This window comes from Microtus pennsylvanicus, chromosome 2 (genome assembly GCF_037038515.1).
Source record: "Microtus pennsylvanicus isolate mMicPen1 chromosome 2, mMicPen1.hap1, whole genome shotgun sequence".
NCBI classification, from domain to species: Eukaryota; Metazoa; Chordata; class Mammalia; order Rodentia; family Cricetidae; genus Microtus; species Microtus pennsylvanicus.
In genome coordinates, this window is record NC_134580.1 from 67,690,380 (window position 1) to 67,716,066 (window position 25,687).

Sequence of the window (25,687 nt, forward strand, 5' to 3'; positions counted from 1 at the left end):
TCAGTATAAAAAATAATCTGCAATAATTACTGATAGAGAAGTACCCTACAAACTAAAAAAATAAAGATAGATACATGATAGATAGAGAGATTATAGGTATAATACAGCTCAATTATACATATAAATTATATAATTAGACAGACAGACAGACAAACTGACAGATAGATGTATAAGCTTTGCCTTTTAGGAACAAAATACTGGAGGTACAGGCATTGATTCTTACAAAGAGTCAGCTGCTTATTTCAAATTCTGCCATGTCTCAGTCATGTGATTCTGGGCACATAGGTTCTCTTTGCTCCAATATCTTTATCTATCAGTGAGGATGCTGGTGTTGATAATCCCTCTTCTTCAGAATTGCATTAAAATAGCTAAAGCACTTATAATGTTTCCTGGAATAAAGTAAGTACCATAAACATGCTTCCAATTATTAAAATCTCTTTTTTGGGAGATCTGGAGCAGATAATAGAATAAGAAGAATGTGTCTTTTGGACCAGATGGACCTAGATAAAATGCTATATATTGATCACAGGTGGTACACACCCAAAATCCCAGCACTCCGTGGGGGGGGCAGAGACAAGTGGATTTCTCAGAATTCTAAGCCAGCCATGTCTACAAAATGAGTTCCAGGCCAGCCAGGGTTACACAATAAGATCCTCTCTTGAGGGGGGTCAGGGGAGAATCAGTCAAGATGGGCTAGATTATACTGTAGCAACAAACAACCTCCCAAATCTCAAGACAATAAGCATAATGTCTTATCTTCATAACATGTCCACCTCGGGCCAACTGAGGGTCACTCTTCATATCATCCTCCCTCAGCTCAAGACCCGCCTGCTCAGGCAACCATTATCTGGAACATTGCCAATTGCTCCAGCAAAGGAACAGAGAGGCTTAGAGGGTCTTATGGTTTGGTTCTTATATGTCCTTCAAAGGCTAAAGGACTGCACACCAGCCTGTGTTGTCCTTGAGAGATGTAGACCTTTACAAGACAGAGCCTAATGACTGGAGTAAGGCCACTGGGACATGCCATCAAAGGGAACACTGAGATTGTTGATGCCATGAAATGAATACGTCTCCTTCACCTCATGTGTAGTAGGAGCTGCGGGCTGTGTTCCTGCCGCCCCAGCTCCTGGTCGCCTGGCTAGCTTATGCCCCGAAATAACAACACACAAACTGTATTCATTTAAACACTGCTTGGCCCATTAGCTCTAGCCCTTACTGGCTAATTCTGATATCCCCATCAACCCATCTCTAGTAAACTGTGTAGCACCAGTCTTACCGGGAAAGATTCAGCATGTCTGACCTGGCGGCTTGCTTCATCGTGTCTGCCCGGGAGAGGGGAGCATGGCCTCTCATCTGCCCCAGAGAGGAGAGCTATCGAGTCTGAGCTCACTTCCTCTTCCTCCCAGCATTCTGTTCTGTTTACTCCACCTACCTAATTTTCTACCTATCAGGGCCAAGCAGTTTCTTTATTTTTTTAACCAATGACCTTCCTCCATCATTTCCCCTTTTTCTGTTAAAACAAAAAAAAGGAAGGCTTTAACTTTAACATAGCAAAATTACATATAACAAAACAGTTATCAAGTAAAAATTACAATATTTACATCTATTTTATCTTTATCATAACTAAGGAAAACTATATATATAACTATTCTTTAACTCCATCAAAGACTCCAGAAAGATACAATATTATCTAAGCAAACAAGAAATAAGCAACTTCCAAACTCTAGAAATGACAGAGACATCTTGCTGCCTGGACAGTCACCCAAAGTTCTTTTGCGCCATTGAGGCATCCATCTTCAGCCAACTCGATAGCTCGTTACTTGGCCCTGCCACAAGCCCAAAGCAAAAAGGCCAAGGGACTATAGACTAGAACCTCTGCAACTGAAAGACAAAATGTGCCTGACCTCTCTATAAGCTGATTATCTCATTGTCATGACCACAGAAAGCAGACTAAACTCAAACAGAGTCAGCAATCAAGTGCTATCTCCTGGAAGTGACGTCTATTTTACTCTCAAGAACCAGTGTTGAAAGTCCAGTTCTTTCCACCAGAAAGCAGAGATGGATATGTCCTGTGAGCAGGAACAGCCCTAGAAATCTGTCAAAAAGGCAGAATCCACACTTTAACAAGCTACACAGTAGGTTTGTTTTTTATAATTTATTTTAACTATATTTTATGTGCATTGGTGTAAAGGTATACACACAATTGTGAGCTACCATGTGAGTGCTAGAAATTGAACCCGGGTCCTCTGGAAAAGCAGACAGTGCTCTTAACCATTGAGCCATCTCTCCAGCCCTTGCACAGTAGGTTTTAATAAATATACAAGTCTGAAAAGGACTGACCAAGTCCACTGGCAGCAGGGCAGCGGCTTGCCTAGGCTGTGTCTCCTAGGTCTTGTCACCCTTCAGTTAACATGCCCGTTTCTGTAGACACTGAGCTCAGGACCCTGCAGTGAGAAGCACACAGGTGACACTGATGCAGTCACCTTCCCCCACTCACATTCTGGGAAATACTGAGTTATTTATTTCTCTCTGGAAGTTTCAGGAGTTGGTTGGATGGTTGTTTTGTTTTGAGACAGGTTCTCTGTAGCTCAGGCTGACCTAGAACTCATTCTATAGACTAGGTCAAGCTTCAAACTCATGGCAATCCTCTTGAATGCTGGGATTACAAGTATGAATCACGCGCCCAGCTTGAAGGTTTTTATGTTCGTGTGTATATGGATGTATATACATGTTCAGGTGGAGACAACAGGGCAATCTCAGATGTCATTCTTTCTTAGGAGTCATTGATCTGATTTTTTTTTTTTGAGACAGAGTCTCTTAGTGGCCTGGGACTTACCAAGTAGGCTAGGCTGGCTGGCCAGTGAGCCCCAGGAATCTTCAGGTCTCTACCTCAGATTTGGATTAGAAATGTGTGCCATTATATCACACCTTTTACACAAATTCGAATTTTCATGCTTGCATAGTGAACACTTTACTGACTGACCTATTTCGACACCACTGTTTGTGAAGTTGGGCTTTTCGCATTTATTTATGTGTTCTGTATGTATGGGAGGCAGGAGGCACCTGTGCCTCAGCACATGTACAGACAGGACAACTGTGGGAGGCAGTGCTCTAAGTGGGAATGAACTCAGGCCAACAGTATGGGTGGAAAGCTCCTTTATCCACTGAGCCACTTGCTGACCCCTTCTTGTGCTCTTTGGAGATGAGTTCTCCTGTCCTGCAGACTAGCCTCAAACTCTGTAGAATGACCTTGAACTCTTTATTCTCCACTGTCAGTTCCAGGTGCTAGGAGTCTAGGTGTGCACTCCAAATACCTATATCCAGAAGGGCCATCATGATCTCAGCACTCAGGAGACAAAGGCAGGTAGATATCTGTAAGTTCGAGGCCAGCCTGGTCTAGAGAGCAAGTTCCAGGACAGCCAGGGCTACACAGAGAAACCCTGTCTTGAAAAAAAAAAACAAAAACCCAAATCAAAAACAAATTTGAAAGCCACAAAAATAGTTCAAACAAAAAGTGGGGAGACTTGCTTATTAGAACAGCAAGGCATAGAGGCAGAAGGGCCTCCCTATGGCCAACCACCAAGTGTTCAGTCCCACTGTGTCTCTGCATATCTGCTTGCAGGCCTTCCTTCTCTGTATCACTCTGTATTCTACCCAGCTGTCTCTACCTGTTTATTGTTGTTACTTTGTTTTCATTTCCGAGACATGATCTCCCAGTTAGCTTCCTGAATCTGTTTCTGGTTCTTACAGCAGCTCCTAATCCATCTCAAATCTCACTCAAGGAATGGGATTAGCCCCATCCATCTCTAGTCTAACCAATGTGACTGAGTTATGTTATATAAAAATGGCCACCAAAGATCACTTCTATTAGAAACAGATGCACAGCCAGAAGTGACGATGAACTGGACACATGTCCCAAACATTACCCTACCATTGTCATACATGCAGAAACAAAGTTCTCCTCTAGTACCCAGACTCTCAGAAGAGGATTCTGTGATCCCTCTATTTCCACCATCCAAATAAATGGCTGCTAAACACATAAGAATTCTCAGAAACCAGAATTACCACTGCTTGGAAAAAGGCTTAGGCCAACAGCTGAGGTTCACTGCCAGATGTGGCTAACTTCCTGTGTGTAGATCAAGGGAGAGCCCCCCCCCCCGTTGGTATAGGAAGTCCTTCTATATATGTGTTGCTTTTATTGGTTAATGAATAAAGCTGCTTTCAGCCAATGGCTTAACAGACTAAAACCAGGCAGGAAATCTAAACAGGGATGTAGAGAGAGAGTAGGCAGAGTTGAGGAGAAGCCATGTAGCCACCACAGAAGACAAACATCTCCTCGGGGTGATGCACAGATTAATGAAGGTGGGTTAGTTTAGAATAAAGAGCTAGCTAGAAAGACGCTTAGCTATTAGCCAAACAGTATTGCAAATAATATAGTTTCTGTGTGATTATTTTGGGTCTGAGCAGCCAGGAATGAATGAACAGCCTCTGACAACAGATTGGTGCCAACGTGGCCAAATATCCACGTAAAACCTGAGAGAGCTTGATAAAAATTCTAGACACAAAATAAACAGAGTTTAGTGCAGTTTCTTGGTAGCCACACACTTTTTTCCAGATGGACCCACAGGAAGCAGGGATGCAGCAGCTCCTTTGAGAGAGGTATAGTAAAAACTGCCGTGGCTTCTTTATGAAATGGTGGCTTCCTGGTTTGTGCTGTCAGTATGAACTCTGGCTCTTTCAGGAGGCCAAGCATTTGAATGGGGTTTGTGGACAGCATGCTGCAAGTTACTCAGTGGCATCATGGGCCAGCTGGTTATCAGAGTTGAGGTGGTGAGCGTGGCTCCCACCTGGCAGTCTCTGAGGCAGTGAACAGACTCTGCCATGTTGGACTGGGAGGAGCCAAAAGGCAAAGAAGCCTTAGTCCCAACAATACTGCTTAGCATTTTAAGAAGCGGTCCTGGTCAGAAAAGGATTACAGATGCACAACAGGACAGATTCAGACATAAAAGACCTCTAAATGAGACAAGATACAATGTATTTTAAAAATGTATGAAGGCTTGGAAGAGAGAGGAGAAAGAGTATAGAGAGTTATAAAAAGAAGTAAATGGTTTAGAAAAATGAAACAAAGTCTTTAAGAAGATAGAGTACAGTCATAGGTTAAAGGAGTAATAGGGTAAGAAAAATAACACATAAAGATGGAAAATACACAGAGAGTCTGGATATTATTGTATTTTCTTTGAGTTTTTTGACTATGAATGAGCTAAGTACAGAGAGACATTTCATTGTACGGGCTACTAAGCAAAACCAACATATATATTTCAAGGTATCTTGACTTCAAAATTTGGGTCTAAAGATATGTTACTTTGGAAAAGAGGTTCTTCTTTTGTTTCCACAGAGGATGAGAACCTGTGGATTCCTTCTAGACTAATGTGGTTTGGTGAACCATGAACCCCAAAATTACTTCACCCAATGTAATTGAAAGGCTGCTAGTTCATTTCCTGACTGCCCAGAAGCTCAGATCCCAAACAACCACACAGAAACTGTATTAATTAAATCACTTCTTGGCCCATTAGCTCTAGCTTCTTATTTGGCTAACTCTTACATCTTAATTTAACCCACTTATATTAATCTGTATATCACCATATGGCTGTAGCTTACCAGCAAGGTTCTGACATGTCTGTTCCCAATGGCAGCTACATGGCGTCTCTTCATTCTGCCTTCTTTCTCCCAGCATTCAATTTAGTTTTTTCCACCTGGCTCTATTATGCCCTGTCACAGACCAACTCAGATTCTTTATTCATTAACCAATAAAAGCAACATATACAGAAGGGCTTCCTACACCAGCCCAATAATCAGCAGAAAGTAGTTCAGAGAACTACGCCCAAATTCCCAAATATTGTTTATAATTTTTTTTTGCATTTGAAGGGGGATATGCTATAGAAATGAATACTTTGCACTGGTATGGATCTTGGTTTATTGATACAAATTTAAGGTCAATTTTGTTATATGTATATTTCTACTCTTTATTAAAGTATTGTGTTTGTACAGCTCATTTTAAAATGTAATGAATATATTAAAAATGCAGGTTATTAGATAGTCATCTATAATAGTCAGGCTTGTAGTCATGTTAGTCAGAATATATATATATATATATATATATCAGTTAAATAGATAATCTTCAACACTTTCAAAGACCTTTAGAATATGGCACTTAAAATGTTTAATAACTTAGGACTTTTCATGACAATGAGACTCATCTGCTCCTGGCAGCACCAATCTACTTCAAGAGGAAGATGGGCATTGAAGAGGATCCTTATGGAGTTTGCCAGACATTTGGGCAAGAAATGCTCTTGCCTAGACTGCTTTATATGCTGTATGAACTGAACATGCAGGACCCACAGAAAAATGACTGCTGAACTTGCTTAAAGGTGAGATGGTCCTTTGGGGCTCCTGCTTCATAAAAGACTCTGCCAGACATTCTGCAGGACACAGAAGAAAGCAACTGATGGACTTTGTCATTACAAGGCAGAACAGATCTTCAAATTTCCTGCTTCATGGAAAAGTCTGCTGGATACTATGGGCCTGTAGACTGAAGACTGGATGCCCCAATGTTACAGAAGAACTTTGGGTGACTGTCTGGGCAGCAAGATGTCTCTGTCAATTCTAGAGTTTTGGAAGTTGCTTACAATGCACTTCCTGTTAATTTAGGTTATATTATATCCTTCTGGGATCTTTGATGGAGTTGAAGAATAGATAGTTATAATTATAGTTTTACTTAGTTATGATAAAAGATAAAGTAGATTTAATATTGTAACTATAATTCTTGCTTGATATCTTTTGTTATATGTAATTTTACTATGTTAACGTTAAACCCTTTAATTTTATTTAAACAGAAAAGGGGAAATTGTGTGGGAAGTCCTTCTGTATATGTCTTGCTTTTATTGGTTAACGAATAAATCTGGTTTCAGCCAATGGCTTAACAGAGTAAAGTCAGATGTGAAATCCAAACAGAGATGTAGAGAGAGAGTGGGTGGAGTTGGGGAGAAGCCAAGTAGCTGCCACAGAAGACAGATGCCTCCACTGGAGCCCACCAAACTTTTGCCAATAGGCCATGACCTTGTGATGATGCACAGATTAATGGAGATGGGTTAGTTTAGGATATAAGAGCTAACTAGAAATATCCTTAAGCTAATGGCCAAACAGTATTGCAAATAATATAGTCTCTGTGTGATTATTTCAGGTCTGAGCAGCTGGGAATGAATGAACAGCCTCTGACAACACCCTGTTGGTTCTTGGAGGTATTAATGAGGAAGAGAGAGGCAAAAGAATGATAGAACCTCCCTTCAGCCTCAGAGCCCCAGAGGCCCATGAGCTTATTGTTCTAAAGGCCAGTGTGTGGTGCTGACCCTGTAAGGAGCACTGCATGGAGCCAGAGCCAGGGAGAGAATATCTGCAGGGAATGTCAAAACTAAAGACCTGCTCAGCGCCAAAGAGGAAGCTAGGATCAGTGAGCCAGAGCCTGGCAGCACAGCTGATACCAAAAGGCAGGGGTGTGACCAAGAGAAGTACTCAGGCGGGGAGACAGTGAGCAGGGACTGGATACCCAATGCACAGCACACACATGCTGCAGAGGCCTCTAGATCTGGCTTCAAGGTCAATGGTTTGTATAGCAGCCATAGGAAACTCACACTCTGCAGGTGGGAATAGAAACCCATCTCTTTCCTCTGGAGGCAGTCACTCATATACATTAAAAGCCGATGAAGCTGGAGTAGTGGCGCGTGCCTTTAGTCCCCGCACTTGGGAGGCAGAGGCAAGCAGATCTCTGTGAGTTCAAGGCCAGGCTGGTCTACAGAGCAAGTTCCAGGACAGCCAAGGCTGCACAGAGAAACCCTGTCTTGACAAAGAAAAGGAAAGGATAGAAAAGGAAAGGAAAGGAAAGGAAAGGAAAGGAAAGGAAAGGAAAGGAAAGGAAAGGAAAGGAAAGGAAAGGAAAGGAAAGGACCACTGAGGAAATCCAGGCATGATGCCCACACCTACTTGGAAGGCTGCAGTAGAAGGATCACCTGAGTCTCAAGTTAAAGACTAGCCTTGGCAATATGGCAGGCATGACACCCATCTTGTTGTTGTTGTTGTTGTTGTTGTTCTTTTTAGTTTTGGGTTTTGTTTTTGTTTTTTGAGACAGGGTTTCTCTGTGTAGCCTTGGCTGTCCTGGAACTCGCTTTGTAGACCAGGCTGGCCTCAAACTCACAGAGATCCCCTGTTTCTGAGTGCTGGGATTAAAGGTGATTAAAGGCCATCACTACCCAGTGATACTCATCTTTTAAAAAAAGAAAAAAAACAATAATAATGGTGGTGATGGTGATGCTGGTGATAATGGTTCTTCTACTCCCAGAATCCACTGTTGTTTCTCTAGCTCCAAGAAAAGAACCTGATAAGAGGGACCCAACTTTAAAAAAAAAAAGAACAAAACAAATCTGCTGAATGAATGATAAGCAAGCAAACAGATATGTATGAGGATGTTTGGCATAATAATGAATTAGGAATAACCTAAGGGACATCCAATATAGAAATAAGAAAATTATGGCATAGTAAGTAAAGAGAATGAAATGTTAAAGTGTGTGTATGTATTCAGGTGAGTCACTTGGGTTTATGTGCATGTGTCTGTATGTGTTTGAGGGGTGTGTGAGTCTGGATTTGCATATGTGTGAGTGTTGTATATCAGCATGTATGAGAGTATATGTGTATATGTGTGCGTTCAGGAGTGTAAATCTGTATATACATGTGTATGTGTCTTTAAGCATGTATATAGGTGCATTTGTGAGTGTGTATATGCATGTATATGTGCCTCTGTGTGTGTATGTGAGTGTGCCTCCTGCTTTGATTTTTGAGACAGCATCTTTCCTGGGTCCTGGGGGGCCTCTCCATTTAAGCTAGGCTGAGCCAGGGATCTTTCTATCTCTACTTCCTCTGTACTGAGATGACCAATGCAGCATCACACCCAGCTTTTTACAAAGAACCTGGAGGTCAAACTCAATTCCTCATTCTTGAATGGTAAGAACTGTTTGGACTGGGCTATCTCCCAATCCCAGGCATTTCTCATCAAGAAAGACAAAGAAAAGTTGGAGCAAGAGTGCAATCTGTTAGCGATCAACAAACCAAATGATTTCTGAATGCTGGTGTCTTGCAGCAGGCAATGCTTCAGCAGGGCAGTGGCAGCAAATCACAGGTGGGGGAAGACATGAGGCTGCTGGGCTCCAGCTTACATAGTGGGACACCAGCCTAACATGGATGTGGCCCGGGACAGAGTGAGACAGAGCAAGTTGAGGACAAAGTGAAGCAAAGCCAGGATGACCTGCCAGAGCCACTACATTGCCGGCAATTCAATTTATTAGAAAAACAATTTTGATTTAAAAGCACTGTGCTAGGTATCAGACACCCACCCCTAACCCTGGAGCACTCTCAATTGATAGCCACTTGAAAATGAAATTTTCTCCAGGGAAGTCTTACTGGGGAAACAAACCAGTCATACAAGTAGGCCCATGCCCAACAGTGGATGGCCAACACAACACAAGCTCAATGGCGTCTTTGCAGGATTTTTTTTTTTTTTTGGTTTTCGAGACAGGGTTTCTCTGTGGTTTTGGAGCCTGTCCTGGAACTAGCTCTTGTAGACCAGGCTGGTCTCGAACTCACAGAGATCCGCCTGCCTCTGCCTCCCAAGTGCTGGGATTAAAGGCGCGCGCCACCACCGCCCGGCCATTTGCAGGATTTTTGTCTCATAATCTTAACGGCGTTTTTTCTTTAACCTTACAGATTCTTTGTCTATATATTATGGCTTCCAGTTTTGTGGGAATGGGATGTTTGTTTTGTTGATTTTCCAAGACAGTGTTTCTCTGTGTAACACTGGCTGTCCTGGAACTCACTTTGTAGACCAAGTTGACCTTGACACACAGAGATCTGTGTGCCCCTGCCTCCTGAGTGTTGGGATTAAAGGAATGTACCACCACCACCCAGCTTCTGGTTCTGTGATTTTTATGAGATTTCTGTGTGTGCAAATGCATGTGTTTCTACATTTATATGTGTTTCTTGTGCATTTTCTTTGACTCTTTTTCTTATTTGGTTGTTTTGCCCTATTCTGATTTGCTTGTTTTTGTTATATTTGATTTGATTTGACTTTGCTTTATTTTATTATTACTATTCCTTACATGCCTCCTTGTTTTCTAACATGGACAGATCCAGCACTCAGGCCAGAGAAGCAGGCAAGCAAACTGCAGATTTTCACTTCTCCCTCCTCTCCTCTAAGTCCAATCCCATCTCATCCCCAACTCTGTAGCAGACCACCTGCTATGGCCTCTTCTTCCTCTGTGTCCCCATTATAATGATCTGTCCTGTCCCTTTAAGAGACAAGCCTGTCTGCAGAGGCAAGCTGATCTTCAGCTTCCAGCCTGAGTCCCTTCCTTTTCCCTCTCCCTCTCTAAGAGGCAGCTCTGCTTCTCCCCACTTCTCCCCTTCCCTCCCTTCTGTCTCTCTCTCTTTGTTTCTCTATGCTCTACCCCTTTTCCCCTTACCCCTCTCCCCTTCCCTTCCATAGCCCACTAAATAAATATCCAGCCTCACTCTGCATGGCGTGCCTATCCATGTCTCTCTCTCTTGGCCATCTCATGGCTCCCTGCCAGGGACCAACTGTCTTTGGAGACTTGCGGCATGCTTGTCTGTCTGTCTCTCCTCATGAGACTGGCTGCCCCATCAGGATCTCTCACCCACCACACAGTTCCCTTCTTTGGGTTTGTGAAAACAGAAGTTTTAGACATATACATTGTATGAATAGTAGCATATTTATGTCAGAATGACTGTGACAGGTGTTTTGCGTAATGAAAAGTATCTTTAAGACCATAGCATCCACTTGTCCTCACACCTTTATAACTTGCAGGTACACACCTTAATAACTTGTATTTGGAATTTACTGAAATTTGTTTGGTAAGGTTGTCCTTTTAAACCTCTCAACTGTCAAACTGCATCAGAGAACTTTGAGAAGGATAAAATTTTACTTGAGTTACTGATTAAAAAACAACAGAGAACTTACTTGGTTGGCACCTAGAGCTACTCCTCAGGGTCCTCCATGTTCACTGAAGGTCATATTTGCCTTTTGCTGTTTAGCGCAGGGCCTTCCAGGCTCTAGAAGATCCTGTGGCTAAGAAATCTGTAGGAAGACAAGCCTACCTTGACCTGAGCAGCTGGGCTGTCGATTCCAGTGATTGTCCACATCTGGTGATCTTTAGTTTAGATGAAAGGCAGCTTTGCCCAGTGTTCAGCACTTGGCAGTTGAAGCAAATTGTGGATGGACATTGTTCTGTGCCCATTTGTCTTCTGTCTTCTTTGGAGGAAATAGAGTGCTGCTGCTAGGAGCCAATCTGTCTCTTTTTGTTATGAGAAGTCTTTTAATAATTAAATATTTAAATGCCATATTCCCCAGATCTCTGAGCAGTTGAGGGTTGTTTATCAGGTACAGCTACAGTATAGAATCTGTCTGAAGAACTGGGTCCAAGCTTGACTGTACTGGCATTTAACTTAACAGGTAAAGCAGAGTTGGATTAAATATAAAGTATTTTTGTAAGAGACTTAAAAGTACATATCAGTTTAAAACATGGGGCTTATTGGTTTTGTAGTCTTAAATGAGATGCAATAACAGACAATTATAACATTTAACAGTAAACATAGGTGAATTTAAGTTACATGTATGAACACACACATACATAGATAGAGTGAACAAGAATTGGGTGAAGTGGATGCTCTTGGTGGACCCTACCAAAGGCATGGCACTGCAGAAACCACACATGCAACAGAGTCAACAAGAGAAATTTAGAGACAAAAACATAAGTAAACCAGGGGACAGGCAGGGTATACTTCAGTAAAGATGGCGGACTTGGCCACCTTACCTGGTTCTCAGTTAAGATGGCGGCAAAGTCACCTGATCTCAGTTATGATGGTGGTAAGGTTGCCTGACCTCAGTCAAAATGGCATCTCTGCTTTCCTCCCTTTTGTGGACTCCCTCAGGCCCTCCCTAGTACCCCATCTCCATCCCTAAGTGTCACCTGAAACCCCCAATGGCCACACCTCTCAGGATGTCAGAAGGATTTCCTACCAGACAACACATAGCCACCACACTCTCTAAGAACCAGAGAGGAAAATAAGAAATAAAACACCCACCTAACGAAAATAAGACCAGACATCAGCACCTAGAATTACAATCTTCCCAAACCCAGATGCCTAGACACTAGTGTAAACACACAATTAATAACAGCCAAGACACTGTCTCCACTAGAGCCCAGCAACCCTACCACTGCAGGCCCTGAGTATTCCAATGTAACTGAAGCACAAGAAAGTACCCTTTATGATAGATAGATAGATAGATAGATAGATAGATAGATAGATAGATAGATAGATAGATAGATAGAGGTCCTTAAAGAGAAAAATGAATAAACATTCTAAGAAAATCTGTGAAAACACAAACTGCTGCTGGAACAAAAAAAAATGGAAGAAAATGAATAAAACAGTCCAGTATGTGGAAGCAGACAAAGAGGCAATAAGGAAAACCCAACTAAGAGAAATCTATAAACGAAAAATTGAGGAAGTCAAATAGGAAACTCAAGGTAAGCCTCACCAACAGAATATAAGAAATGGAAGAGAGAATCTCAGATATTAAAGAAAAAATGGATACCTCAGTCAGAGAAAACATTAAATCTAAAAAATTCCAGGCACAGAACATCTGTGTTATAGACCACCATGAAAATACCAAATCTAAGAATAATAGAAATAGAAGAAAGAAAAGAAACTCAAGTGAAAAGCACAAAAAATATTTTCAACAAAATCATAGAAGAAAATTTCCCTAACTTAAAAAAAAATGATGCCTAACAAGGTACAAGAAGCTTACAAAACACAAAAAAAGCTGGACCTGAAAAGAAATTCTCAAACAATCAAAACACTAAACATAAGAAAAAGAATGTTAAAAGCTGCAAGGGGGAAAAGCTAAGTAACATGTAAACATATAAAACATATAAACATCAAAGAACCACTATAGTGATTTTCATAATGACTATACAAATCTGCCCTATCACCAGCAGTGACTTCTGAATGTAGACTCTAAAAGCCAGTAGGGCCTGAGAGATGTTCTACAGACTCTGAGAGACCATAGATGCCAGCCCAGACTACTATACCCAGCAAAGCTTTCAATTATAATAGATGGAGACAATAAGACATTCTACCCTAAAACCAACATACATACCCACTCACCACCACCACCACCAACAACAACAACAAATTAGGAATAAATAACACTGTTGGTCAATATCTCTCAACATCAATGGTCTCAATTCCCCAACACAAACTAGCGGGACGATAGTGGCGCACACCTTTAATCCCAGCACTCGGATCTCTGTAAATTCAAGGCCAGCCTGATCTACAAGAGCTAGTTCTAGGACAGGTTCCAACGCTACAGAGAAACCCTGTCCTGGGGAAAAAAAAACACACACACAAACTAAAAAGTGTTGGCATGGTGGTGCACACCTTTAATTTGAGCACTCAAGAGGCAGAGGCAGATGGATCTCTGAGTTTGAAACTAGACTGATCTACAGAGCAAGTTCTAGGACAGTTAGATACGGATCTATGTATGTATGTATTAACAAGTTTCTACTGTATTAGGTTTCCATACCACTAGGGAGATCTATTTGTCCCCACTTAGTCCCTTACTTTATACTTAACCTTGGCGATTATACAGACTGTAGTTTGGTTATCATTGACTTAACAACTAATTCACACACATGAACAAACACTTTCCATTGTAGGAGGATGGCCCAGGGCTGCTTGTTTGTCCCGACCGCCCAGAACTGAAATAACCACACAGAAATTGTATTAATTAAAACATTGCTTGGCCCATTAGCTCTAGCTTCTTATTAGCTAACTCTTATAATAATTTAACCCATATCTATTAATCTGTGTATCACCACATGGCAGTGGCTTACCAGGTAAAATTCCCAGCATCTGTCTCTGGGGGCTCCATGGCTTCTCTCTGACTCTGCTTTCTTCCTCCCAGAATTCAGTTCTGTCTCCCTACCTACCTGAGTTCTGCCCTAACAAAAGGCCAAGGCAGTTTCTTTACTCATTAACCAAGAAAAACAACACACAGATTATATAGACCTCCCACACCATTCCATATTTGTCTTTTGAGTCTGGGTTACCCACTCAGGATGATTTTTTTTCTAGTTTCATTTATTTTCCTGTGAATTTCGTGATTTTATTTTCTTGACAGCTGAGTAATATTCTCTTGTGTAAATACAACACATTTTATTTTATCACGTCGCCTGTTGAGGGACATCTAGGTTTTTTCAAATTTCTGGTTATTATGAATAGAGCAGCAATGAACATGGTTGAGCACGTGTTGTAGGACGAAGTATCCTTTGGGTGTATGCCCAAGCATAGTACAACTGGGTCTTGAGGTAGATCTAGTCCCATCTTCCTGAGCCTTTTTCTCTATGTTCTAGTGTCTTTGGTGCAGGAAGGTACTCTGCACCCTACCTGCAAGTGCTCTGATCTACAACGATGTCCTGCCTGCAAGGCATGCTGGTGCAGCGGTGGCACAAGGCCTGTGGGAGCCACCAACTTAAGGCCTGTTCCAGGAGGTGAAACCCACCCCACACACTTGGGTGAAGAAGAACCTGAGATTAGATAGCCCGGAATCCAAGGAAAAACCAAGTGTTACTATTCTAAAACAAAACAAAAAAAAATGTGCCAATAAAATGACTCCTAATGACCTTCTGCTATCCTCAGATCAGTGCCTTGCTCAGCCCTCATCACAGAAGCTACTTCCTGCAGGAAAAAAAAAATACAGAGACCCACAGCCAGACATTACCAGACAATGAGGGACCTAAATGGGAAGTCTCCATCAAATCCCTTCCGTCAGGGCTCAGGGAACCCTGCAGAAGAGGAATCAGAAAGAGTCTAATAACCAGAGGGGATGGAGGACACCAGGAGAGCAAGACCCTCTAAATAAACCAGAGCAGTGCTCAGATGAACTCACAGAGACTGCGGCAACACTCACAGGACCTGCATGTATCTGTACCATTTGTGGTCCTAAAGCTGAAAGAAAAAGTGGACACATGCTCCTGTCCCTGACCCAGAAGCAATCTCCAAATGATAACCACTTGTAAATGAAAATTTAGTTTTCTGGGGAACACACCACTCTTAAGGCTAGGCTGCATGCCCGGCAGTGAATGCCAACAGAAAACACACTCAACAGCATCTGTGGAGGTTCCTTGTCTCACAATGTCACGGCAGGGCTTTACTTTTTAAAAATGTACCTTATTGGAGAACCCAAAGAAAAGCATATAGGAATCCTCCTAAATATTAACCTTCATCAGGCGATGAAAGGAGACAGAGACAGAGACCCACATTGGAGCACCGGACAGAAATCTCAAGGTCCAAATCAGGAGCAGAAGGAGAGAGAGCACGAGCAAGGAACTCAGGACTGCGAGGGGTGTACCCACACACTGAGACAATGGGGATGTTCTATCGGGAACCCACTGAGGCCAGCTGGCCTGGGTCTGAAAAAGCCTGGGATAAAACCGGACTCACTGAACATAGCGGACAATGAGGACCACTGAGAATTCAAGAACAATGGCAATGGGTTTTGATCCTACTGCACGTACTGGCTTTGTGGGAGCCTAGGCAGTTTGGATGCTCACCTTACTAGACCTGGATGGAGGTGAGTGATCCTTGGACTTCCCACAGGGCGGGAACCCTGATTGCTCTTTGGGCTGACGAGGGAGAGGGGACTTGATTGGGGGAGGAAAATGGGAGGCGGTGGCGGGGAAGAGACAGAAATCTTTAATAAATAAATAAATTAATTAATTTTAAAAAATGTACCTTATTTTTATTTTATTTATGTATACATACTTTTTACTATCTTTTTAACCTACAGTCGCATTTGTGGATATATGGTAACTTCTAGTTTAGTTCTTTATGGGGTTCCTAAGAGTGCAAACAGGTAGTCTCAGCATCCGTATCTGATTCCTGTGCCTTTGCTTTCTGTCTGTTTGCCTTGTCCTGTGCCAATGTGTTAGTTTTTGCATTATATTATAATATATTTCACAATTACCCCTTAGTAACCTGTTTGTTTTCTAATTAGAGACAGAAAGAAGGAAGGTGGGTCAGGATGAGAGGGAAGGTGGGAGGAACAGAAAGGGTAGAGGGAGGGGAAACCATAATAAAATATGTTACGTGAGAAAATATTTGGGGGTTCCAAGACAGGGTTTCTCTGTAGCTTTGGAGCCTGTCCTGGAACTCACTCTGTAGACTAGGACTTGAACTCACAGAGATCAGCCTACCGAGTATTGGGATTAAAGGCGTGTGCCACCACTGGCCAGCTGAGAAAATTTATTTTCAATAAAAGGATAAAAAAGAAAAAAATAAAGGGTATGTGGATCCAGATGGGAGGGGAGGTGTGGAGGAATGGGAAGAAATAAAGGGAGGGGAATCCATAATCAGAATATATTGTATAAAAAAACTATAGTCAATAAAAAAGAAAAAATAACTATCAAAGTCCTATTTCCCTGTACTTTTTGAGTCAAGTGGTAGCAGTAATAAATTGACTGATTAACAAACCAAGACAAGAAAAATATTAGATAGTGATATTTAATACAAATATCCAAATATCCCACTGTCTTACTTCAGAAGGAACACTTCACAGGAAACTATATAAGCATCTGTGTACACCTTACCTTTAACAGTTCCTAACATGTTACCACATTTGCTCCATCTGTTTTCTGTTGTTATTGTTGCTGATGATTTTAGATTCAAGTGTGAACATCATAACATTTACCCTTAAATGCACAGTTTTTAGTGAATTGTAGTGGCCTAAACCTGGAATTCAGGAAGTAGGGGGAGACAGTAGGATCCTGAATTCAAGGTCATTCTCAGCTACACAGCAAGTTCAAGGCCAGCCTGGGCTGCAAGACCTTGTCTCAAGAAAAGAAAGTACGTTTTTCTACTTAGCACAGCACTATTATATCATATCTGATATAATATATATCATATCATATCCTGCAGAATGTGCAATAGTTCTTTAATATCATCAAGTTCACTGCCTATGCCTATTATACAAATATGTAAATGTTCCCAAAATATATCTTCCAGCTGGTCTTTCAGACAAGGGTCCAGTCAGCATCTGCACATTGTGCTGGTTGTATTACTTTTAAACATCGGTTTAGTGCCTATCTCTACATCTCAGCTGTGACTCTGTTTTCAAAATGACTGTTAACCAATTGTCAAGTACCTAGAAAACACATCTTAGCCAGGCAAAGAAATGCCACTTATGAGGCAAATGTTGCAGCCTGATCCTATCCTTGGTTAATTAGTGAAATCACTGGCCTTAGACACAGAGATATGAAAGCTAGGTATGGTGGCCCACACCTGATGTGGGATTCCCTCTGATAATATAAATATGTTCTATTACCATTGGTTTTTAAAGAAGTTGTTTTGGCCAATGGCTTAGTAGTGTAAAGCCAGGCAGGAAATCTGAAAAGAGCCATAGAGAGCACATAGGCAGAGTCAGAGAGATGATGCCATGTAGCTGCCAAAGGAGAAAGAAGCCAGCAGCTAGTCAGAACCTTACCTGTAGGCCACAGCCTCATGGTGATTCACAGATTAATAGAAATGGTTTAATTTAAGGTGTAAGAATTAGCTAGAAATATGCATAAGCTATTGACCAAACAGTGTTGTAATTAATATAGTTCCTGTGTTATTACTTGAGTCTGGGCAACTAGGAAGCCAATGGCAGTCTCCGTCTACACACACCTGCAGTCCCAGCAGTGGCAGGAGAATCACTCCAAATTGGAGGCCAGCCTAGTCTACATAGCAAGTTCCAGTCTGGACTAGCCAGGGCTACAATGCGAAACCCTATCTCAAAGAAGGGTAGAGAAGGAGGCGGGATAGGAGAAGAAAGGACAAATGAACAAATGACACCCTCATAGGAAGCATCTCATACACAAGGCTTCTCTTTCTTTACTTTCTTGTGTAGTTCAGAAGAGCAAACACATGTCACAGGAAGTGTCTGAGAACAAGAGCTCAGCTCTGGCTTTATGATTGTGGAAAAGCCAAGCTTTTCACCTCCTTATACCTCAGTTTCTTTATCTTAAAAATGAGAACAATATCCACTATGGTGTTTGAGGATGGCATGAATTAACTCATCCTCTGCGTCCATTACAGGGCTTCATTTTCATTTATGGGGAAGTAAGATGGCTCAGCCCATAAAGGTGTTTGCTGCTTAACCTGGTGACCTACCTGAGTTCAGTTCCTAGAATTCATATGGTGTAAGGAGAGAACTGACTTCCGTAAGTTGTCCTCTGACCTCCACATACATGCAATGGCGCACACACAATGTGTACACACACACACACACACAAATAAACAAACAAACTAGAAACAAAAACAACCCCCCTCTCCTATAAAACCCAGAACAGAAGTCATTACTGCTGCCAAGCCCTGATGGAGGAAGGTCATTGGTTAAATAAAGAAACTGCCTTGGCCCTGATAGGACAGAAAATTAGGTAGGTGGCATAAGCAGAACAGAATGCTGGGAGGAAGAGGAAGTGAGCTCAGACTTGATAGATCTCCTCTCTGGGGCAGACGCTACGAAGCTCCGACCCAGGATGGACGTAGGCTAGAATCTTCCGGGTAAGCGCACCTTGGGGTGCTACACACATTAATAGAAATGGGTAATCAAGATGTAAGAATTAGCCAGTAAGAAGCTAGAGCTAATGGGCCAGGCAGTGTTTAAATGAATACAATTTGTGTGTTGTTATTTCAGGTAAAGCTAGCCGGTGGCTGGGAGCCAGAGGGCAGGAACACAGCCCGCAGCTCCCTCAACAAAGCCCATTCTTTTCTTCCTGATGACTGTGCTAGACTATATTCCCAGGCTCCCGAGCAGTTAGATGTGACCTTGTACTCACAGTCCCACAGAGAATAGAAGACAGTCATGGTCACCCCTTTTCTAGGTATGACACAGACCCATCTTATTCTTTTTTTTTTGTAAAGTTTTTCTATTCATTGATTTTTTTATTGTTTTTATTGCACAATACATTTTTCTCTGCTCCCCTCTCTTCCTCCCCTCTCCCCTTCTACCTTCTCCCATGACCCACATGCTCCCAATTTACTCAGGAGATTTTGTCTTTTTCTCCTTTCTATTTAGATCCATGTATGTTTGTCTCTCTTAGGGTCCTCTTCGTTTGTGCAGGCTAATGGATTGATCTAGAAAACATCATATTGAGCGAGGTAACCTTGACCCAGAAAAGCAAATATAATATGTATTCACATAAAGCAAAGAAAAACCAGCCTACAATCCACAAACCCAGAGAACCTAGAACCATCTATTCTTATGCCAACTTCTAGAGTGGCCTGTTGAAACCGTCAGGATCTCTGAGCCTGAATCTTTATAAAGAGCTCTTATTGCCAACAAGGAATCTGACTTGAAATTTATACGAGCAAGAAACTGGTGGGGTTTTCAGGCCTCTCTGTTACAGTCACTAGCTACACCTGAACTGACACAAAAACAAATGTAAGACTTAGAATACTCAAACAAGTTTGGTTTAAGTCATATGTGAGTTTCAAAAGTAGATTCATCAGAATCTATACCCATAAAGTCCTAACCAACATGACTGCCCAAATGTGATCTGGACAAGGGCACCAGCAAACATGACAAACAGCACAGAGAAAAGCCCTTAAACCTCAACCCCACACAAAGAACTATAGGCAACTGAAGAAGGCTGAGAGGCGAGATGAGCCTCCCCAGGGAAGAGCACACCAACTGATTGTCCAATGCCACACAGTCAGCCCTGAAAACATACATACAAGCAACATATATTGACTCCACAGGTTATGTTTGGGACTACATGTGCATGTACAAACACATCCATGCGTGTGGTAACAACCGATGAAAGAGAAGCTATGAGTTTGAGCCAGAGTGGAGAGGAATATGTGAGAAAGTTTGGGAAGGGCAGGGAGAAGCGGTGCCATTAAAACACAATTTCAAAAATAAAAAACAAAAAAGTCCACTAGGGAAACATATCCGTTGGGAGCATCCTTTAATTTCTAAGACATTTCATCAAGCTTACAACAGTTTTTTTTTTCACACTTTTATGTAAATGTGCAAATCAATCAGCAGTACCTCCCACTGCTAACAAACCACTGGAATTTGATAAGTCCCTTCCTGGTTATCAGACGATCAAGGGGAAATTACGTGTCCCTTTGGGGTTCTTAGTCTTATTAATAAAAGAATTTCGGAATGGACTCAAATGGAAGCTCAAGGGCAATTTTATTAAAGTTGAAAAGAAAAGCCCTAGGGCAGTCAAGCTACAAATCTCAAGAGCTGCCTGGAGAGTAGAAGGGGGAAGAGGGGGGAATGCCACGCCATTAAGCTGCCATGAAGGCCAAACATGTGGCTAACAGTCACGTGGCAGGGAGGTTTTAGAGAAGGAGTAAGGAAGCCCAGAGTGTTGGGGAAGTCTGGTGTGTTAGGGAAAGTATGCTTAGAAGAAAGACAGAACAAAGAAAAAAAGTCACGCTCTTCTTGTGACAAGTGTAAATTCCATTTCCTTATCTGCCACATGGGAAGTTCAGCCCTTCTAACATGGTAGAAAGCTGTAAAAACAAAACCAAACATGTCAATACCTTTTAAACATTCACTATATTGCCTGGCACCATTGAAACACACAATAGGTGTTAGCTATGGTTATTACTTATGAACCTGCATTTTGAAGACTTTATAAATCTGGCATGCTTTGGTCTTTCCCTGTTTGCTGTGTTTATGAGTGTGTCAGGAGAGCAGGGTGCTATCCGCAGCTCCCATTTTTGTCCTCGCAGGATAAGCACATGGCTGTTTATGAACAGTTCATCCTCAAAGGGATAAGGGCTGACTGACAAGGGACAGGATAAGGGCTGACTGGCAAGGGACAGGATGTGTCCATCGAGGACATATTGGAGAATGAAGTACTCCTAGTGGTTGGGCAGAAAAACAACGTCCATGATGGTGCCCTCTTGCTGACTGTGAAGTCACGTTAAGGAGTGGAGCCCAACCGCAATTTCACAACAGAACTGTTAGAAAAGCCAGGCTAGTTCATTCAGTGTTGGTGTGCAGTTATAGCCTGTCAACAGGCGTCTCCTGTGAAGAGAAGAACTTGCCACTATGAGATGAGGACCGGGCCCCACTGGCCTCCCTCCTCAGCCCAGTAGCTGTGACTCAGCAGGAAGTCAGCCAAGGCTTGACTCACTCTCCCTCCTTCTGCCACACCCAGGGTTTTCCTCCAAGACTGGAAAGTCCACTGGCAACTGGAGGTGGAACTCTGGTACCTGACTCTACCCAGGCCAATGAAATAAGTGAGAAAAACAACGGTTCCTCACAGGTTTCCTCGCCCTTTGTTAAGATCATTGATTCCCAGCAAGAAATTGTGGACTACAGTGTGGTATGAGAGTTTCTCGAACTCACAGAGATCCACTTGCCTTTGCCTTCCAAGTGCTGAGATTAAAGGCGTGCGCTACCACCGCCCTGCTAACGTCATTTTCTTTCGCACTTAACTGCTGTCCAACAACAAATCCTGTCTATTGATTTGCCACAACCCACAGCAGAATTCTGGTTCCCTGTTTGTCTCTTTTCCTGACAACTGCATTCCCAGACGGCTGCCTGGCTTGAGCCGACTCTCAATACACACAAGTGAAATGAATGCCTTCTTCACCTTTTTAAATCATCAATTCCCAGTGTTACTAAAATACTAAACACCAAATAAAGTTTGCCTTTACTATTCCCATACAGCACTGAGTCAGAGAGAGCGTCCAAGTTTCAAACCACAGCACACACAAGGCCACTTTCAGTTCCCTGACGCTTGACTAAACGGCCCTTCACAGGCAGCTGCTGTTAGGATAGAGCGCTCGGGTCGTCCCAGAGGTTAGGCAGGTGGCTGGGAGATCTGCGAGTCAGATGGGGTGGCTGGGGAGCTGTGGCAATCAGCGAAGTTTGCGATTCCCTCCCATCCACTGGCACTTAAATTCAAATTTTAAAGATAGCCTTCAGCAGCTAGGCACAACTCTAGGCCACATTCCCTAATTCTAGTCCCTACCTGTAGTTATCTCCCACTAAGTATTCCTGACTTAAAAATATTTGAGTATTAATATTACCCAAAGCTTCTGGTTCTCCCAGCAATGCTCTTTGCTCATGAGGCACCACCACGGTGATAATAAGCTCCTGGTTCCCCGAATGCTCCTTTCTCATGAGGTGCCACCACGATGATATTAATACCCCAGGCTGTTTTCCCTGACACAAGAATCAGTTGTAATCTTTTTTAATTTTTAATTCTTAAAATTCTATGTATGTGTATGTGTGAGTGTAAGTTTTGGGTATCTGAGTTCAGAGGCCCATGCAGGCCCTGGAGCAGGAGTTACAGGTGCTGTGACCATCTGATGTTGGTGCTGGAAATTGATCCCAGACCCTGTACAAGCCCATACTGGCTCCTAACCACTGAGCCCACCCCCTCTCAGTTACAATCCTAATTTGGGTGGCTTTGCTGAGAAATCCCACAAGCCCTCTTCCCAAAGTTCAGGGGATTTGCCCAGCCCAGGGAAAGCTCCTCAAATGAAGGAATGAGTGCTGATGGCCACTCCTGACGGAATCGCCCACTGGCAAGAGTCTCCACTCACTTCAATATGTGGAGATTGGGGTGACACACCCTAGTCCCCAAAGACGAAGAGCAGGAATTTGCCTCCTGTTTGCAGAAAGGCCCATCCTGATGAAGTTCCCAAACAAAGGAAGGCATCTGGGGATAGAGAGCCTGTCATTCCTACAGACGGAAATTGCCAGTATCCCTCCCACGCTCCCAACCCCCGCAGCGTGGCATTTTCTCATTAAGACACCATCTCACACACACAGATGGGGTAAGGAGCCTAGGACGAACTCAATTCCAATTCCCGTTGAGCCTCCACCCTCTCAACAGGAAGAATCATCGAGTAACCTTGGAATATTAAATGAAAATCACTTCCCATTCTGAGATAACTCCGCCCCTGAGGCTCTGGTGCGCCCCCTGCTCTCCCAGTCCTGAGCTGCACCCCGGCCAGTGCACTTAGGCTGGCGGAATGTTAATCATTGCAATTGCAGTTTAGGTTCATGCAATGAATGCCAAGCCTAGACAACTAACCCACGCAACAGCTCCCAGTGCCCACCCACTCTGCGACCAAAGCACTTTGAAATGCATGACTGTACAGCTTGTGAGGCCCCGTCATCACCCCCTCAATTCTCAGCTGCCGACTAGCCCCACCATTTCTCTATAATAATCATTTTTATAGAAGCTTTAAATTCTCATTGCTCGCTGACAAACCTAGGAGTGGATATTTTCTGGCAATTTCTACCAGAAGCATAAGCCCTGAGAGCCGTCACCGGAAGTGCCTGGTAGGCCCATGGCCCTGAAGGCATCTCTTTAAGGGTTACCCTGTCATTGTGCCTGGAGGACTGGGACCAACATTTGGTTCCATACTCACACTTTATACCTGGTGTCTAGCACCCTGTCCTGATGAATAAATACTGCTTGCCTGTAAATCTGAAGAGAAGCCAATCAGACATGGGTTTGTTTGTTTTTTGTTTTTTGTTTTTTTTTTTCCTCCCCAACTACTGATGGAAAGAGAAGTGCATAGAGCCCAGACCTAGTCCCCATTCCTCCTGTTCTGGTCTCCTGAGTGACTATCAGATCTTCTGTAGGCCCGACAGCTGTTCATCTTTGTCATCAAATGAAACCTTAAGTGACTAGAGGAGAGTGGGACCTGGGAGACCCACGAACCTGCTGAGCTGCCTTCAGCAAGTGACTTCATTTCTTTTCTTCTTTTATTTTTCATTTCCGTCTAATCTTCCCAGTTCCTCCCTACCAGAGTCTCTCATTAGAAAAGAACAGGCTTTTAAGAGATAACAACCAAACATGACATGACAAAATAAAGAATAAATAAAACCAAAAACATCATATCAAAGTTGGACAAAGCAAGCCAACAGAAGGAAAAGAGCCCCCAGAGAAGGCCCAAGATCGGAGACTTACTCATTCACGCACTCAGGAATCCCATAAAAATACTAAACTGACAAGCTAGGTGGTGGTGGCACAGGCCTTTAATTCCAGCTCTTGGAAGGCAGAGGTAGGTGGATCTCTGTGAGTTTGAGACCACCCTGGTCTATAAAATGAGTTCCAGGATAGCCAGGGCTGCACAGATAAACCCTCTCTTGAAAAAAACAAAATAAGACCCCCCTATCCTCCTGCAACTTAGGTGGACCTTTGAAATACAGCTTGCTCAAAGCTGAGGGGACTTAAGAGGGACCAAGAGATTGCTACAACACTAAAGGAATTAAGAGAGAGCACCAAGAAAGCAAACTAGTAGAGAAGACCAAGAGAGCAGGCATATAGAGACCTCAGAAGCTTTCTGAGACAGACATTGACAGTACAGAGGAGATCAAGAAAAACTCCCAAACACTCAGAAAGCCACAGCAAGGATTGGACCAAGACACAAAGACACTGCTGGCCTCATTTGAAGGAAGAAATCAGTAGGCACCAATGTAAGAATTCCTCCAACAATCTAAAAAGGAACATGGTAACACCAGAACCCAGTGGTCACACAACAGGAAGACTTGATCATTCTAACACAGAAGTAGAAGAAAACAACTTTAAATGCAATTTTATGAAAATGATGGAAACCTTTAAAGAAGAAATGAAAAACTCCCTTAAAGAAATGGAGGAGAAGACAAACAAATATTGGAAGAAATTAATAAATCCCCCAAAGAAACCCAAGAAAACCAAGAAAAAAAACAGTTAAACAAGTGAAGAAAACAGTTCAACACTTGAAGAATGAAATAGAGGTAATAAAGAAAACACAAACTAGGGGAATTCTGGATATGAAAAATCTGGGTAAATAAACAGGAACTAAAGAGACAAGTATAACCAACAGAATACAAGAGATAGAAGAAAGAATCTCAGGCACTGAAGATACTATAGAGGAAATAGACTCATTGGTTAAAGAAAACATTAAGTCCAACAAATTCTTAATACAACATCCAGGAAATCTGGGACACCATGAAAAGACCAAACCTAAGAATAATAGGGGTAGAAGAGGGAAAAGAACTCCAGCTCAAAGGCAGAGAAAATATATTCAACAAAATCAAATAAAATCTTCCCAACCTAAAGAAGGAGATCCCTATGAAGGTACAAGAAGCTTACAGAACACCAAATAGACTGGATCAAAAAAAAATCCCCTCACCATATAATAATCAAAACACAAACATGCAAAATAAAGAATATTAAGATCTGCAAAGGAAAAAGGTCAAGTAACATATAAAGGTAAACCTATCAGAATTACATCCAACTTCTCAATGGAAAGAATGAAAGCCAGAAGGTACTGGATAGATGTGCTGCCCACATTAAGAGATCATGGATGCAAGCCCAGCAAAGCTTTCATTCACCATGGATGGAGAAAACAAGATATTCCATGACAAAAATAGATTTAAACAATAGGTGTCCACAAACCCAGCCTTACAAAAAGTACTAGAAGGAAAACCCCAACCCAAGGAAGCTAACCACACCCATAAAAACACAGACAGCTGATAACCCCCCACCAGCATAACCCA